This window comes from Lethenteron reissneri, unplaced genomic scaffold (assembly GCF_015708825.2).
Source record: "Lethenteron reissneri isolate LAM-NWPU_2019-01 unplaced genomic scaffold, ASM1570882v1 scaffold_1640, whole genome shotgun sequence".
NCBI lineage: Eukaryota > Metazoa > Chordata > Hyperoartia > Petromyzontiformes > Petromyzontidae > Lethenteron > Lethenteron reissneri.
In genome coordinates, this window is record NW_026891378.1 from 2,506,391 (window position 1) to 2,521,426 (window position 15,036).

Below are 15,036 nucleotides of genomic sequence, written 5' to 3' on the forward strand. Positions count from 1 at the left end.
CTACACTTTCAACCGAGACCGAAACAGAAAGGTATATAACCGAAGTTACCGAACACAAGATTCATGAAATACTGTATGTCATGATGAAATTCTACTTTAATAAAAAATAAATCTAGAACTAATCATTCTGAGCCTAGAGTAAGAGTCGCTAAATATCAAATCTTTAGGTGTTACTTCTTTAGTAATAATATCCAAACAAACGAATGTTGTAGTTAATAGATACCAGTTTTTTTGCATTCTCGCCCAGCAGGTTGCTTCGCCTTGCTTGCATCAGAATCGACTTTAGTGAAGTAATCCCACACCGCATGTTTCGACATTTTCACGGTGATTAACTGCTCCGTTTATTAACTTTAATTTTCTACTTCACTCAGATTCGTAATTTCGTTATCACTAATTCGCTACAGAACTATTAACTAACTGCATATCAATATTGTCAGACTTCCAATCTCGGTATGAACACGCGCGTAGACTGAAGCGAACGCAACACATAAGCCAAGGTGGGCAGGCGGCTGGGAACAGACAACAGAGGCACATTGTTGTCGTCCCGCCAAAGAGACTCTGTGATGCCGCCGCCACGAAGCCGTTCGGCAGGCGCCCCATCCCCGACCTCGCCACCACCAAGCAACAGAGCCAACCCCTTGTCCCCCTCACCTCACCTCACATGAACACACCCGCACGCATTTCCCCCCCCCCCCCAATAGAGCTCCGAGGGGAGGTCACCTGGCCGACCGGTTTTTATCCGAGAAATCCTTATCTGGATTAACTCTCACGGTTTCCGGCGATCAGGGAATTGGATGACCTCCCCCGTGCTACGTTGCGCCGCGGCGCTGCGACCGTCCTTAATATGGTGTGGTCGCGGCGTGGGGCATTCGGCCACCGCGGTTGAGGCGCATTTCCCCTCACACACACCCCCACGGGTCGACGAGACAGACGGAGGAGGGAGGGGACAGCATGAATAGCGGGACCGCAGGGGCTCTTGCGCATAGTCATGGAGGGTTGGGATCATTACGCTTGAGCGCGCAGGCCCCATTGTTAGGAAGGGTAAGGGAGTAATTAGGATGTACGCCGCCAACGCCGCTCACTGATTAGCATATCAAAAGCGCCCGGAACCGCCGTGCGCGGGCTCGAGGTGCACGAGCCCATTGTTCAGCGCAGCATCCCTTTGAGGTAGGGAGGATAAATAGGGGGGCGCAAAGGGGAAATCGGGCTCTTCCTCCAGCGCCAGGCGACCAGACGCAGTTCCAGCCAGCGACCCAGACGTCCGTGCGACGCACCGAGGCACGCGGTTAGCACAAGGATCAGCAGACCGCCGTGGACACTTAACAGTAAGTAAGAAGGTGAATTAGAATCATAGCAGATAAATCGGGAATAGGTATAGAGGTATCAGCGTAGGCCAACCTCGTCGACTCACTGATTTAACATCTAGTTCCAGGTAGCGGATAATAAATCATTAATAGCTGATCGTGGCCTCGTGTGATCTCGTGTTATAAGTGTGAACGCGTGTGGTACGGTGTATGCGTAAGCTCTCGGCGTGCGTAATCGGCGTACCCCAGGTGCGCGATCATAACGTGAGCGGCCAGCGCGGCGCAGAGCGGCGCAAGAGTGGGTATCGCGTGTGGAGCTGTATGTGTGTGCGCGCACGTTCACGACGTGTATAATACAGGTGCGCGATCCTAACGCGAGTGGTCAGTGTTGAGTGAGTGCCGCGCAGAGCCGTGTGTGGGTGTGCGCGTACGTAATTAACCATGCCTGCTACGCGGACCCGCGGTGGAGGGGAATCCTCGGGCGACGGCTCCCACACCACGGGTGAGGAACCTAGCAGCGGGGGGGCGATTGATGATGTTAGCCCGGCCGTTAGCATTATCGAGGGAGGGATCTCGGGGGCTAGCGACCCCCACAACTCCACCCACGGATGCAAATGCAGGCTGCCGTCTGTTGACATTAGCAGACCATCTTTGTGGCTGTAACCTAGCTCCCAAGCTGCTGCTGCTGACGTGTGTGTTTGCAGCCTATTGCATAGGATTGCCTAGCGCCGACTGACCGGCCGATAGGCAGAGAGATAGACGTAGCACTAGCGTTATATTCTAAAAATAGATCTTCGGTTGACGACCGAAAGTCAATATCAGTTTCGGCCGAAACCGAAACCATACCGAAAGTTAAAAATTGACTTTCGGCCGAAACCAAAAGTAAACCGAAATAAAAAACATTGGCTTTCGGCCAAAACCGAAAGTATGCTAAAAGAGGCCATTTGCCAACTTTCGGCGCCGAAACCGAATTTAGGTCGGCCTCTAATCATCAATATCACCAACATAATCAACATCATTATGCCCATCATCACCACGACCACCACCATCACCACCATAAACTACCAAAAAACCACCATAGTGACATCCATCACCATCATTATCACCATAACAATCATCACCACCGTCACCATCATCGCCACCACCACTGCCACAATCATGACCATCATCATCATTACCACCATCATGATCACCATCATCTTCACAATAATCACAATAATTACAATCATTACCATCATCAATACCACAAAAACCACCAAAGTCATCGAAATAAACACAATCATCACCATGATCATCATCATCATCAATACCACAAAAAACACCATAATCATCACAATAATCACAATCATTACCATCATGGTCATCAATACCACAACAAACACCATAATCATCACCATTATCACATCCATCACTATCATTACCGTGAAAACCACAATCACCCTCATCACCATTTCACCATTATTTCCACCACTAACACCTTCATAACCATCACCATTACTATCATCATCACCATCATCATCACCCCCCTCCTTCAGAAATCCCTTATCTCCACATGAAACATTTAAGACATAATAAACACCACGTAACGTTTAACTCATCCCATCAGTCGCAGGCACGACCTTCTGGGAGTGCCTAATAGAAGCGGCATTTGGTTCAATGCAAGCAACACTATGGACCGGTTTCAACAATCAGTGTCTCATCAGCAGCAGTCAGGCTTTATTTAAACCAAGGCTCACGAACAGCCCAGATGTTGCAATGTGATTATAATCATTACTGTACATATGTTAATTAGTTTTCCTGACTGGATTCATGGCTGCCTGCCTGGCGAGCGGGCGAGCAAGTGGTGACGTCACGACGCACATCTGTGGGATGACGTCACCACCGCACCCCACAGCGTTGAGCCGGGTTCTTGCGTTGTGCTGACGTCACAACCCCCCCTCTCCATCCTAATCCACCATTCACCCCAGGGTGGGCATTCCACACAAATGAGTGGGATGCATAATCATGCTATCGTGTTGTACTCAGATCATCATACTAGCAAACTACATTAGGAAAATACATGTTGCTGGCTGGATGGCTGGAGGGAGAGAGGGAGGGACGGACAGTTAGGTACAAAGGCCGTGCGGGCTGCTCGTGTTTGATTAGAAAATAGAAATGTTTAATAAAAAAAATTAAGGAAAAAAAGAATCACGCATCACGTGTTATTGTCTTGAGTATTACTATTTATACAAAGTGACTTTAACCTACAGTCTAAAGAAAGCAATACACGTTTAATGTTCTTGTAGGGAGACGGAGTCTTCGTAGAGGAAACACGGTTTATTATACCAAACAGTTTACACTTAAACCCTAACACAAAGGGGTAATGGCCCCTTTCACCCACAAGCTGGGGAGGTACTTCGTCCGGGCTATCGTACCTACAACTCTGTCTACTCTAGCCCTCCGGCTAGCTAGACCTAGGGGAGGCTGACCCACCGCTGGCCCGGTTGGTCTCTGACCACTGGCCTGTCCGGACCTGGCCCTTAGAAGGACATCAGGCCGAGGGAACCTCAGGGTCCTAACCTTTCGACCACTGGCACCGCACTGAGCCCCGGCCCTTAGAAGGACGTCGGTGGCTTGGGGTCCAGGGTCTTCTTCTCCAGGCGGCTTCTGACTTTGGCTTGAGGCGAACTGACTCGCACTCTTAGGGACCCGCCTTATATACTCTTTCTCCCTGAGGGGCGGGGTTTTGTGGGATCGTAGCTTCCCCCAGCCCCCTCCCCTCAGAGGGGTTCCAACCGCCGTTGGCCCGACCGGTCCAGACCGGTTTCTACCGCTCCCCACCGAGGGGCGGGGGGTACTGTGGGATCGTAGACACTGCCCACAGCCCCCTCCCCCCGGCGGGTCCCGGCCAGGAGTACACAACCATCCCGTACCGGTAAGCACCCTGGTTCTGGCACGCGTGTGTGTCAACATGACCACCACACTTGTAATCATACGCAAACTTACACACTTGTATTTAGAATCATGTAAGCTACATATCTACGTTATTTTGAATGCGTAAATATACATATTAAACTTTAAATATGCTTTTATAGACATTTTATAGCGTTAAATTCTCGATTGATTTACGTCAATAATGTTAATACAGCATTTTTACCTATCATAACTACTTTTGATTTAAGTCACACTTACAAACGAGTTTTGAGAATAACCTAAGCAATGTAACTATGTTGCTATAAATGTTAACATTCGCAGCTTAAATCCAAAAAACTTTATTGAAATATTTACCTCAGAATGCTATAGAGTTGTTACATTCTTAATCACGTAACTCTACCTGGACAAGTTGTAACCTTACACCACTGTTCCCTACCTCATAGCACAGTAAATGTAATCAGCACAGTGACTTTATTTCACGTGCCTGTACGCAAGAAGTAAAACTTTTACCTCAGCCCGTGTCTCACCGCCTCGCTGCTTAGCAACATCACTGCCGCCAATCTGATGTTGGTTTCCCGCCAAAATCAGGGGTCAGAGGGCAGGTGGGCGGGGCCTGAGGGCAGGTGGGCGGGGCCTGAGGGCAGGTAGGCGGGGCCTGAGGGCAGGTGGGTGGGGCCTGAGGGCAGGTGGGCGGGGCCTGAGGGCAGGTGGGCGGGGCCTGAGGGAAGGTGGGCGGGGCCTGAGGGCAGGTGGGCGGGGCCTGAGGGCATGTGGGCGGGGCCTGAGGGCAGGTGGGCGGGGCCTGAGGGCAGGTGGGCGGGGCCTGAGGGCAGGTGGGCGGGGCCTGAGGGAGGGGGGCGTGTCCTGCGTGGGTCAGCGTTGAGCTCTGATGAAGCCACCTTTGGGTGTGGATGCAGGTCACAGTGTGATGATGGACCGCCTTGCTCCTCGGGAATGCAACGTGAACGTTCGTTGCGATCACAGATCGCGGACGGTCGTCCAACTTCTCTCAATGGAACAACCAAACACAGCCACGGATTATTCTCTCTCTCGTGCGCGTATGTGTCACCAGGGGCCGTCCATAAGTGACGTCACGCGATTTGAGACGATTTTTGACCCCCCCCCCCCTCGTCACACGGCGTCACAAAAAGTCAGACCCCCCTCAAATATGACGTCACAAAGCTCTGCCCCCCCCCCCCCAAAATCATATTTCCATTTTTTAAATAAAACATGCTTCAAATCGCTTTAAACTATTGTCATTGTAGTGCGTATTTAATGTGGCGCTGCACTCTGATGTTGTAGGAGTGTTGTTATAACAATGAGTGTTGTTATAACAATGATATATTTATTTAAAGTTGGAATTTTGATGTGACGTCACATTTCTCACCCCCCCCCTCGTCACACATCGTCACAAATGACTGACCACCCTCCCCCCAGGTGCGTGACGTCATTTATGGACGGCCCCACAACTAACTTCTGTCACATTTCGATTTAAAGCTTTCGTGACTGCAGGGATTCATCTTCTTGGTTATTTCGGTAAAGTCACGTAGAAGGGAAATAATAAAATAATAAAAATAAAACATAATAAAATAATTCTCACGACGTTTCGGCCACAACACAAGCAGCCGTCCTCAGGTGAAACCCAGGTCTGTCGAGGCGACAGCGTCTGAATGAAACAGCACACAAGCTTGGAGCATATATATAAGCTGGGCGCCTTGACAAAGGAATTTGCATATGAAGAGGAATTTAGCATATTTATGGGAAATGCAGGAATGTGATTAGTACTACATATGCCTGTGCATTATGCAGGATTAGCAGCATCAAAGGGAGGGGATATGGGAAATGCAGGTATGTGAATAGTATTAATTATGCCCGTGCATTATGCAGGATTAGCAGCATCAAAGGGAGGGGGTAGGGGTAGCATTAATAAAGGGAAGGAGTGTTAATAGTATGCAGCTGCAGTAACTAAAACCAACACGTAAACAACTAAAGTATAAACTACATAGTATCATCAGTATACTAACTATACTCTACAATAAGCTGAGTTACTAACAGTAAGTAATACATTACAATTCAACGTCGTAAAAATTATATATTATATCATATGCTTCCATCTATACATTGTATTATTATACCCACCCTAATGTGTATCACACTGCTATATATTCACTATACAATTATGATACTATATATTACTTTGTACATTGTATTAAGCATATAAATGTTATACTATTTGTTATTATACACTGTACCATTGACCGTCGTGTCAATGGGTGAGTAGTGAGAGGAAACTTGCAGCGGAGCAAAGAATCCATTCCCTGAGGAGAATATAATGCCAGTGAGTGGAACGCGGTCTGAAAGTCACCGTAAACGTGAACACAATCAGGATCTTAACTGATAGATGGAAGCATATTATATAATTTTTACGACGTAGAATTGTAATGTATTACTTACTGTTAGTAACTCAGCTTCTTGTAGAGTATAGTAAGTATACTGATGATACTATGTAGTTTATACTTTAGTTGTTTACGTGTTGGTTTTAGTTACTGCAGCTACATATTATTAACACTCCTTCCCTTTATTAATGCTACCCCTACCCCTTCCCTTTGATGCTGAATTAGTACTATTCACATACCTGCATTTCCCATATCCTCTCCCTTTGATGCTGTTAATCCTGCATAATGCACATGCATATGTAGTACTAATCACATTCCTGCATTTCCCATAAATATGCTAAATTCCTCTTGATATGCAAATTCCTTTGTCAAGGCGCCCAGCTTATATATATGCTCCAAGCTCGTGTGCTGTTTCATTCAGACGCTGTCGCCTCGACAGACCTGGTTTTCACCTGAGGAAGGCTGCTTGCGTTGTGGCCGAAACGTCGTGAGAATTATTTTATTATTTTTATTATTTTATTACTTCCCTTCTACGTGACTTTACCGCAAGAACCAAGAAGGTGTAGTGTGTAGTGTAGTGTGTAGTGTAGTGTGTAGTAGTGTAGTGTATAGTAGTCTATAGTAGTGTATTGTGCATTGTATAGTGTAGAGTATAGTAGTGTAGTGTATTGTGTCACATGGTACAAATAAGTGGCAAAAGAAAATACACCTGCATAGGGAAAGTGAGTGATTGAAATTTTGAAACACCTGCAGCAAACAAAGTGTCAATCACCACCAGAGACTAGAAGGTGAATAGAGGAAGACCCCAGGGCTCTCCGCTCTTGAACTCCAGCCAGCAGGGAACGAGAGCGGTACTCAGAAACCGGCCACGCTTCCAGCTTGGACACCCGGTGGGGTGCAGGGAAGGGGCAGAGGAGCACAAGGAGGCTGCCTCTGACACCTCCCTATGGTAGAAAGGAGCCAGCAAGCGCCGGATCGCTTCCTCTACTCCTCCGACGACGATGGTGTCAGGCTGGCGGTGGTGCTCGAGTGGCCTGCTGAGGTGCCATCTGTTGTGGAAGTGTAATAAAGCTCTTTGAGACGACTTCTGTAATCCGTCTTTTATTCACTTTAGGTTACAGTTACTTCACGCTGCTGATAGGCAGCGTGAGAGGGACAGATAGAGAGAGACGCACTGCCACGTGGCAACTCGGAGCCCCGCTCCCGCGTGGCCCCTTCCTCCGTTCGTTCCCGTTCTGACCACGTGTCGTTCCTCTCGACCCCTATTTAATACCCGGGTCACGTGGTACGCTTCCGCCAATCCTCGATAGCCTGCATCAAATCTTCCAGGCTCCCTCGTCAGCTCCCGGGACCACGCCCCTGACTCGTCTCCCCATTGGCTGAGGCCAAAGCCAGCAGAACCAATCTCAATAGCTGTCACCTCTCCATCACGTCAGGGCCATGCCCCCAGGCATCCCCCCATTGGCTGTAAACCAGGACCGGCAGAGCCAATCACCATGACAAGTTGTGATACGTCAGTGAGCCAGATATATTCTCATATTATAGAAGTACTGAAGGCGATCCAGAGTCTGAGACCAGGAAAGGCACCAGACAGAGATGATCTCCCAACCGAAATGCTGAGGGAGGGTGGCGTGTGTGCACAGACTGCCCTAAATGACGTAACAATAGTCTGGAACACTGGACGGGTTCTGCAGGATTGGAAGGATACCCTGGTGGTGCCCCTCTTTAAAAAGGGCGACCGCACAGACTGTAACAACTACAGGGGCATCTCACTACTTAGTGTGCCGGGAAAGGTCCTGGCAAGGATTATTCAAAATCGCCTTGCTAGGCACGCTGAGGAGAGGCTTGTGGAGCCCCAATGCCGTTTCAGGAAAGGGCGGTCCTGCACATGCCATATTTTCTGTCCGTCTGCTACAGCAGAGGTGTAGGGAATTCCAACAAGACCTACAACTCTGCTTTATTGACCTGGTCAAGGCCTATGATACCATCAGTAGGCTCTCGGTTGTTCTTCGTGCTTTCGGAGTCCCTGACCCTCTGCTCACGATCATTAAGGACCTTCATGATGGTGAGCGGGCCCGGGAAAACTATGTGGCCGGGAGTCAGAGCCTTTTTTTGTACACCTTGGGATACGACAGGGATGTCCTCTTGCTCCCACATTATTTAACATCTATTTTGACTACGTAGTTCATGAAGCCTTCAATAGCTGTACCGGAGGAATTTCCATCTGGTCCAGATATAATGGGAGGCTGATCGATGCCCGGGTGCGGTCAAGGGATGACTCCCTATTACTCAACCATGTTACGTATGCCGATGATCTGGTGAATGCTGCTCACTCAGAGGAGGAGTTGGAGGCGCTGCTGCTGAACCTGGAACTTTTCACCGGGAGTTGGGGCCTTACCATCAGCCCCACCAAAACTAAGCACCTGCCTGGAAATTGTACCATCGGACACTCCACCCCCACAACTCTCAATTGGTGATGGGGCAGTTGTGGAGAGAGTGTAGAGTTTCCTATACCTGGGCAGTGTGCTCATGACCGGCTCCGGTTTAACAGCAGAGGTCTCACTCCGAATCAGTCAAGCGGCATTATCTTTTTATTGGTTGCGTAACGCTGTGTGGGAGCTAATTTCAGTTCAGTTCATTGATTAGGTATAGCCCTGCGAGCCATTCGGCTCTTGCAACCGCAACAAACAAAAACATGAACAAGAAACATCTGAAAGTGATTACGTGCAACAAAAAAATCTAGGAAAAAACAGCAGTCTTCCAGATAAAGCACCGTATATCAATGCTGTGCGCAAGAATCCCAGTGGGATGCAAGTCAAACAATAACAACCATAAGACAATTTAGATTATCAGTCTAACTCTGTACTACTGTAATGCGGGCATAAACGACCTTCCGGATGTGACGTCACGGGGGGAGGAGCTACGTCACGTGGGGGAGAGGGTTCAGGTCTTAAAGGGGAGAAACCGGAAGAGAAGGGAGGTTGTTGGAGACTGGGTTAGAGTAAGGCCACGCAGGGCGGAGGTTGGTGGGGTGGCGAGATCGCCACACACACACACAGAGAAGGATCGGCACCGTCGGCCAGCGGTGACCGACCCCGGAGAAGCGGGGAGCAGCGGTGAGGCTGCAGCAGCAGCGGGACTGCCACGGAACAGAGGGAGCAGCGGTGAGGCTGCAGCAAGGGCGGCTGGGGAGACCGCACAAGGAGAGCAGCAGCTGGGCTGCTACGGAAGAGAGAAAGGCTACGGGAGCGACGGCTGCCTCGGGCTGCCAAGCGGAGGGTCTCTGGGAGAGAGCCGTGTGGGAAAAGTATACGAACCCGAATAAACACCAAGACAGATACAGTGGTCGAGTCCTTTATTACACTGGTGTCAGAAGTGTAACGGCATGTCAAAGCAACTGAGAAAAAATAATATTCCGACGCCATCATCTGCTTCATCATCCGACGACGACGACCTTCCTCCAGCGATGGACCCGACTGCGATGGGGGAGGAGATCCGTGCTGGAACGAGTGCGGGTCCGGGAGTTCAAGATGTCGCCGCGTCGGCGGACCCGTCTGCATTAAAGGACGCGGATCTGCGATGGGGACAGATGGCGGAGCAGCTGGAGACACTGAAAAATGTACTGGCGCAGTTATGTGAGCTCGTCACGCCGAGGACGGCGTTGGGGAGAGCCGAGGGTGGTCCACAGGTCGCCGCCTTGCCCTCGCTGTCGACGCCATCAGCCACGCGGCACGAAGATGCCATCTTGGGCGTGGCAGGAGAAGAACGGCGGGAAGCCGCCATGTTGTGCTCTCCGCGGCGGGAGGCCGCCATCTTGACCACGCCGCGATGCGACACCATTTTGAACATGCCTCCGGATGAGTCATCTGCTGAGGACGGCGTCATCTCACTACTGTTAAGGAATTCTCCATCGGGTGCGATTGGAGCGCTTTCGCCTGCAGGTTTTTGGCGGCAGTACGCTCTGCAAGGTGGACTGACGCTGAGGCATTGGAGGTTCTGCCGACTCTTCTTGATGACGAGTCGGTCAGATTCTTTCGTTCTATAACGGCCGAGAAGAAGAAAACATTAAGAGGAGTTTTCGACGAGATGGCAGATGCTTACGAGCCACCGGATGATGCTCATCGCCGGTTTGTTCAACGACAGCGAGCACCCGAGGAGTCGCCGGTGGCATACAGGGGTGCAGTACTGGAGTTGGCTATGGCCGCATACCCGGAGACGAAGCCTGACCTGCTTGAACCTCTCATCTTGGGTAAGATGCTCGAGCTGTCCCGGGATCTGGGGATTCCTATGCCGGTGTGTGGCCACGAAAAGCTGACATCCCGGGCGGCAGCCAAATGTCTGGATGCCCAGTTTAACCTGCGCCGATGGAAGCAAGTCACGGCGAGGACGGGGGGGCCCATCGTCGAAGGAGGTGCCGTGGGTTGGGATCCCAAGAAGGCAATGTACGTGCCTGATGGGGAGAGCCCGCAGGAGCTGACAGCCGCCTCCGGTCCGTGGTCGGCCCGCAATTGGCCGGGCCCGCGAGCTGCGCCGCCGACACGGGCGCGTCGGGACAGGGGGGCCTGCGGTGCGGCGCAACGACGTCGACTGCTTCCGCTGCGGGCGTAAGGGCCATTACGCCAGGGACTGCTGGGCCCGCGTCCCGGGTCCGCCCCAGCAGGAGGCCTCGTCAATGGACGCGCCAAGGAAGGAACCTCCGAGACAGGCAAGTCGGTGCGCACCAGACACCCGGCAAGGCTTTACACCTCACCCATCACCGTTGTCGTGCGATCCGGGTGTTGTTAACAACGGGAGGCCATCGGCTGGGCCATGTCGCTCGGTAACGCAGTGGCGTAAATTGGCACGAAGGGTCGTCGCGGCCGCTACTGGTTCGTCCACTGTACCTGGTACTATACAAGGGGTGGACGTGCGTATTTTGGTTGATTCCGGAGCGTCCGCGACCATTATATCGGATGTCATTTTCCACCTGTTGGGCATCCCACCAGAGGCCGTGCCTCCGGTTTACGGGTCGTGCGTCGCTGCGAACGGGGGTAGCATGGGCATTGTGGGCCAGGTGGACGCTAAGATATCTATCGGGGAAGTGTCGGCCTCGGGAATTGTGTTAATTTCAAGATCTCTGGCAGTTCCTTGTTTGTTGGGAACTGATTTTCTGGCCAAGATGCCCATTTTGATAAAAATTAATGAAAACTGTATTGAATTGCCGGGTGGCCGTAAGATCTCGTTTCTGCCGTCGCCCTGGGGGCGACCTGCTCCCGCCGCCCAGGTGCAGGTGCTGTCCGAGGTATCTGTTGATATTCCACCTGGCTCACAGATGCTTATTCCCTTACGGTATCGGAAGCCTCTGCCTGGTCGGCAAGGCGCATTTGGGGTTTTGTTGTCACCGTCCGCCACTATAACGGCCGGATCGGCGCTGGTTGGGGCGCACACTATTGTCTGGCCGGACCAACAGCCATTTTTGCAGGTGCTTAATGCAAGTACCGAGAATGTATGTGTTCCGGCTGGTACGGTTGTGGCACATGCCACTACGGCGTTTACGGCACAGGATTATCTGCACAGCCAGGGCGTGGTCGCTGGGGTTTCAGAGCCGGGAGCTTCAGATAATCGCTGGATTGCCGATTTGTGTAGGGAAAATCCTTCCCTGTCCGAGGAACAACGTTGTGCGATTCGTAAATTGTTATTGGCTTATTCGGATGTGTTTAGCTCCGACGATTTGGATCTGGGACGCACCTCGTTGCTTTACCATCATATTGACACAGGGGACGCTGCCCCTATGCGGTTAAACTCACATCGGATGAGTCCGGCCGAGCGAGAACACGTTCGAGGGGCAGTGGATGACATGTTGGCTGCGGACATTATATCTCCTTCTAACAGCCCATGGGGCGCGCCTGTTGTTTTGGTCAAGAAAAAGGACGGCAAATTGCGATTTTGTGTCGATTTCTGGAAATTGAATAAAATATCTGTGGCAGATGCGTATCCCCTGCCGCGTATGGATGACTCCCTCGATGCCTTGTCGGGGGCCAAGTTCTTTTCTACGCTAGATCTCTCGTCGGGATTCTGGCAACTTCCCCTTGACGAGCCCTCGCGGGAGAAAACTGCATTCCGTACGCCGCAGGGGTTATTTCAATTCAATTGTCTTCCGATGGGGCTGAATGCTGCCCCTGCCACATTTCAAAGGTTGATGGAGCTGGTATTAACGGGGTTGCAGTGGGAGACATGTCTGATATATTTAGACGATATTATCGTCTTCAGCCGCACATTTGATGAACATTTACGGCGGTTGGAGTCTGTGTTCACGAGGATGCGTTCCGCGAATTTGAAGTTTAAGCCTAACAAATGTCACCTACTGCAACGGTCCGTCTGTTACTTGGGGCATATCGTGAGTGCTGATGGGGTGGCCACGGATCCGGACAAAACAGTGTGCGTCCGGGATTGGCCAACCCCGGCAACCGTGGGGGATGTGCGTCGGTTTTTGGGATTTGCCTCATATTATCGGAGATTTGTTCCGAATTTTGCGACGATCGCGAGGCCCTTGCACCTCCTTACGGGTAAAGGACGAAAATTTGGTTGGGGACCGCCAGAAGAGGCGGCCTTTCAGGGCCTGCGCGATCTATTGGCTACGGCGCCGACGTTGGATTATCCGGATTTCGATCACCCCTTCATTCTTGATACGGACGCGAGTGACACGGGCATCGGCGCGGTGTTGTCTCAGTCCAAAGGGGGCGTGGAGCGCGTGGTGGCGTACGGTAGCCGGGTTTTGTCTCCTGCAGAAACCCGCTACTGCGTCACTCGCATGGAACTTTTGGCTGTTGTTTTTTTTCTACGACAATTTCGACCGTACCTCTACGGTCGTTCGTTTATTGTGCGCACGGATCATGCGGCCAGTTGGCGCGTTGGTTGGACACGCTGCAAGAATTTTCCTTCCAAATTCACCATCGGAAGGGGGTGCGTCATGCGAATGCAGACGCGCTTTCTAGATTGCCGCAGCGATCCCCTTGTGCGTGTGCGTCGGGGACGCATAGGTGTGCGCCGATTCAGTCTCCCCCTCAGCCTGTTGCGTTGGCCGTCGAGGTGCCTGATGCTCCAATGGAGCCGGGACCAGCTGATGGGGTTTTGAATCTTCCAAGGTCTGTGTGGATTCGGGAACAAATGTTGGATGATTCGTTGTTGTCTTCACGGAAGCGGTCTGCGGGGGAGAGTGGGGGTCCGGGTACGGGCGGTGTGCCGGAAACCGCTCTCTGGGATGGTCTGCTCATGTGGAGGGAAGGATTACAGGAACGCTGGCGTCTGGTTGTACCGGCATCCTTGCGGTACGAGTTGATCAGGACTCTGCATTGCGACACGCTCTTACATCTGGGGGTGCAGAAGACCCTGTTGATGTTGCAGCGACATTACTTTTGGCACGGCATGGCGACAGATGTCGTCGGGCACGGGCGCGCGTGTCCCGATTGTGCCCGGCGAAAGCCACCTAAACATCCTTATGTGCCGCCGATACAGTCTATTCAGGTGTCTCGAGTTAATGAATTGGTGGCACTGGACATTTTGGGAACCTTCCCACCATCTGCGAGGGGTAACAAATACTTGCTGGTTGGGGTGGAGTACCTCTCCCGCTGGCCGATGGCCTGGCCGTTGCCCGACCAGTCGGCCGCGTCTATTACAGACGCCTTTCTATTTGGGTACGTTATGGACAAGGGTGCGCCGGAGAGGCTCCTCACAGACCAAGGCCGGAATTTTTCTTCTAAATTGTTGGGGGAAGTGTGCGCGGCTCTTGGGACTAAGAAAATACGGACATCTCCATACCACCCACAAACGGATGGTATGGTCGAACGGCTAAATCGGACCTTGTCCGCCATGTTGTGTCACACGGTGAGTGAACAACAATCAGATTGGGATTTGCACATCCCTGGGGTACTTTCGGCGTACCGGATGACGCCGCATGCGGCTACAGGATATTCGCCGTATTTCCTTATGTACGGTCGTGAAAACGTGCCGCCGATGGATGTGCAGTTGGGAACCGGAGTGAGGAGACCTGTTAAGCCACTTCCGGATTACATTCGGGACACCGTTCGTCGGGTCACTGAGGCGCGGGAGGGGGCCCGCATGGCTACGGCCAAAGCCCAGGCCCGGAACGAGCGGTATGCTCGACGCTCCAAGGGGGAGTGCCCCTGGAAGGTTGGGGACCTGGCCTGGCTCCATTGCCCGCAGGTGCGGCCAGGTACCTCTCCTAAATTACATAAACCATGGCAAGGGCCGGTTCGCCTCATCGAGGTTCCCAACCCTCAGTCGGCACGTGTTCGGATTGGATCTCGTCGTTGGTTCGTTCACACGTCACGCTTGAAGCCATATGTTGCCCCTCTACCTGATGCGTCATCTCCTGATGTTGCCTTGCCGGGGTCTGTTGCTGCCGACTCACCCTTGCCTGTGTC